This window comes from Prionailurus bengalensis, chromosome F2, assembly GCF_016509475.1.
Source record: "Prionailurus bengalensis isolate Pbe53 chromosome F2, Fcat_Pben_1.1_paternal_pri, whole genome shotgun sequence".
In the NCBI taxonomy this organism is placed as follows: domain Eukaryota; kingdom Metazoa; phylum Chordata; class Mammalia; order Carnivora; family Felidae; genus Prionailurus; species Prionailurus bengalensis.
The window spans coordinates 52,451,892-52,456,154 of NC_057353.1; the positions used below are offsets into that span (position 1 = coordinate 52,451,892).

A 4,263-nucleotide genomic window follows, 5' to 3' on the forward strand; every position below is an offset into this window, starting at 1 on the left:
GGACCGAGTTAGTGTTTCTGAACCCCATTTTCCAGGTGACTACTTACCTTGTTTATATCTTTCCTAAGAATTTCCAAGATCTCTTCCAATAAACAATATAAAATTCAGGTTTTGAATGTAAGCTACAAAAATGTACTGTGGCTATTTTAAGCAAAAGCGTTTACTTGGATCACATCTGGGGCTCACAGATGGAACAGCATACAGCAAGAATTTAGGTAGCTTGTCAATCCTACAGTGGGAAAGAATAACTTCTGGCGATGACTCATATCTTTGCATCATTTACTCAGGTCCAGGGAGAGAGTATCTCATTGGCCTGGCTTAGATCACATTACACCCACTGCATGCACAGGGCCATGGAGAGGGTTTATCGCTTCCCTGTGACTCTTTAATAGAAAGCAGAAGCTACTTCCCACCAAGATTATACACAATGGGGAAAGGACAACTCCTAGAATGGAAATCAAGATGCGATGAAGAATGAGAACTAGGGTGCCTGGGTGGCTAAGTTGGTTAAGCGTCCAACTCTTGATCTTGGCTCAGGTCATGATCTCACTGTTCATGGGATCAAGCCCCACATCGGGCTCTGCATGAGCCTGCTTGGGATTCTCTCTCTGTCTCTCTCTCTCTCTTTCTTTCTCTCTGCCCCTCTCTGGCTTGCAAGCACACATGCTCTCTCTCTTTCTGTCTCTCAAAATAAATACACAAACTTAAAAAAACAAACAAATAAGAATGAGAAGAACTCCTAGTCAGGTACAATAACTAGGCTGTCTGCCACAACTCTATGATTCTATATTTTATATATACTATTACCTAGGGCTAGAGATATCATTAAGGTACTATTAGAGAATACTAATATAGCCTGTTTCTAAAGATCAAAAACAGAAGAACAATCTTTATCCAAATCCTTCCATCCAGAAAGAATTTCTTAGACAATTTACTTTATTCCTCTTCCTATGCAAAGCTTTAGTTGTGCTATATTATTTGCATAGGGGAAGAGAACACAGCATTGATATTCAGCTCCTCTGCCGAACTGGACAATTCCTTTCTACTAACAAATAGAAAATAAATGAACATAAGAAACCTAGTTTAGAGAGAAGTCAAGGGATATAGAAAGAGGAGGGTAAGAGAAGGAGAAAGAGAGTGTGGGGTGTGAGAAGGAAAGGAAAAGAATTCCATTGACAACAATGCTTCAGCAGCAGCTTTAAGAGGAAGACAACACATGAATCATTATCATTAACTGAAGGAATCTCTTTTGTTTTTCCTCATCCTTCTTCATGCCTACCTCCTTCTCCGATTTGCCTCTCTTTACCTCTCTCTCTTCAATTTTATTTTGAGACCAGTACCCACTCTCTGGTATCTGCTATTGGCAAAAGACTCATGAGGTAACTTCTACAATCTTAACTATACTCTCACGGAAACGATTACCACAAAATGACAATTTAACCATTCAACTAAAAATAAAAATACCACATAGGGATTTCTAGGACTTTGTTTTCTCTTTCCCCTAAAACTTCTGGAATCACCTTTAATTTGTTCATTGGAGTCAATTTGTAAGTATTTCCCATACACAGCTGACTTACAGCTTTGGCTTTTTGTCATGGTAGTGTGGAAAAATATAGTTTAGTGTAAATTTAAACTACAGTTCTATGTAAACTTGCCCACAAATGCATTTCCACTAAATCTGGACAGCCTATACCCAATGGTGAGAAACATGTAGAACTCTGTTTCCCTAGCTTTAATGATTTTTTAAACAGAAGATTCCTTTAGATCGTAATTGGATGTAGACCAACAAATTCATTCACCCAGCTCAGTGAATATCAGATAGTTATGGCATTGGATTGGCTACATGTTTTTGATAGGATAAGTTGTATGGCTTCTTGTGATTCAAGTTGTATGACTTTTAATAAAAATAAAAGTAATCACTATTATCATTTATAATTATTGAATACTCTCTTCTAGCAACTGCACTCAGTACTTTAAATGTGGTGTTTCATCTAATTCTTATGACTACCTTATGAGATTATACATTACGATATGTACTGAGATATGTGTTATCATTGTTATTTTATAGGTCTCATAAACAGCTTATAAGTGGTGGGCCAAGCCTTCCAATCAAAGCATGCTTATTCAAGATCCCATTAGGCATTGCATAATCTTGAAAGTGATGAACTGGAATGTTAATTTGGGTAAGGGATGCTTTATCAAATTTAGCTTTGTAACCAGAATGTAAACTCATGAGACTGATGATAGCACTCCAATATATAATGAGTTGTTTTGTTGGAGGAAAGGCTTTTGCTAAGTTCACCAAGACACTCTTAGTGTATGATTGTTTTACTTTCTTCACAGTGTTTTCCAGTTTGAATGTAAGTTGAAGTGAGCAAGGATTTAGCATATATTTTGTAGCTATTTTCAGAGCATCTTAAAGACTGACCCATGAGAAGTGTTCAGTGAATATTCATGGGATGTTTAAGTTACATATTATATCTCAGCCATAAAAATAAGCACTGCATCAGATATCCAGATGAAATGAAAATCAGGCCACGGTCCCCTGGGTACTATAATCTGATTTCCAAGTTCTTTCCTTGATATATTTATTTGTATATTTGTGGACATTGTATCTATGTGTGTGTTTGTGTACTAATGGAGGATTAATGAACTTTTTTTTTTTTTTTTTTTTTTACCTTGGTATATCATACTGGTCTTGTTGCTGTTCCTTCACAGTTAGGTGGTTTTCCATCTTCCCTCCCTTCTCCAAGTCTAGCTACACAGTGCATCCTTGAACCATTACCTTACAGCAGCACTACGCTTATTCCCCATCCCTAACACCATTCATTCACAGGGTCAAAGTTCTGGTCCACAAACCCTTCCCTCTAGGAAGTTCAATGCCTGTGAAAGAACTTGCAATAAACCAGACCTGCTAGGATGGTCAGGTCCAGTAAGATGACAATGGAAAGTAGCAGCTTGTTGGTTGTCACTTTTCTGGACATTGAACGGAGAATCTTTCGACTTTTGCTCAAGTTTTCACTTGTGTTTACAAGCCTACTCTTAGTACGCTCCAATGGATCACATTGCTCACCCAGCTCTTCTATGATTTCTGAGCCAATCTAGTCAGTCTCTGTGGCAATCCGATAAGAACACTCAGTACTCTGGGTGGCCTGGTTCAGGCTATCAGTGCCTTACAGAAGCAATGCCCTTTGAGACTGTAGCTGATTTATATGCTCATTCTCTACAGCGTATGTACCATATTTCATGTCTCCTCAGCCCCCAGGTGTGGCTGTCAGAGGTGTGCTTCTCACTTCCCGATGGAGTTTAGCAAGGTCTTTCCAGTAGGTTCCAAGCTTAGACATCATAGGGTTACAGAAAGACAGAGGTGCATAATGTCGTTCCTCTTCCATCTCTGCCAACATTTCATTTGCTTCCTGTTGCTTTTCATCAAAATCTCTGATCAGCTTTTTCTTTTCTTCTGCCCCTGCTGTCCCCAGGAGCTGCTCTGGCACACCTTGCAGGTCTTCATGGAGGCAGCAGAAGATCTGGTGAAGTTTCTCGAAATGCTCCGAGAAGGCAGCAGAGGTGGCCATGTTGCAGGCCACACTCAAGTATCACCCACCGAGATTTTGGGCACTGGGCCTGCTCCTATCCCGGCGGTCAGCCACGCAGTCTCGCAGGTATCATTGCTGGAGATGAGGTGCTTCTGGGCCACGGCCGGGTCCTCTGAACTTCTATATCTGTGGAGAATACTCAGAGTATTTCCTCCAGCCTTAGTAGCATGAGTCTGAAAATGTGTCACAGACAAATATTTAAAGCCTGAATTGCCTTTGAATATTATTTAAAAGGACAACATGTTAAGGTAATTAAAAATATGAACCCTTAGTCTAGCAGCCTAGGTTAAAATCTCTGTAAATTCTAATTTTATAATTACTTATTATATTATGATTCTCATATGAGCATTAGAAAATTCTTTCCTTGGATTACAATGCTAATATGCTTTGTATCTTTTTCTGTCTTATTGTACTGGCTAGATCCTCCAGCTACTGTTGCATAGAAGCAGTAATAGCTAGAATCTTTGTCCTGTTCTTGATTTTAAAGGGAGTGTTTTAAAATAAATTATAATTGTTACTGTATATTTTTTGTTAGATTTTCATTACTACTTGTGCCGGTTAGCAATTCCTTTTTTCTCAGCTCTAAGCGTACACTTTTTTGCCTGCTCTGTGAAAATGGAGATGGGTCCTTTAAATATTTTTCCTTTGACAATGGTCATGAGTTAAA

At 38.8% G+C, this 4,263-nt stretch overlaps 1 pseudogene; it reads right to left on the bottom strand.

Annotated features, from left to right (window-relative positions):
* Positions 1–2,654: 2,654 nt before the first annotated feature.
* Positions 2,655–3,912, bottom strand: LOC122496082 (annotated as a pseudogene).
* Between the last annotated feature and the right edge of the window lie 351 nt (positions 3,913–4,263).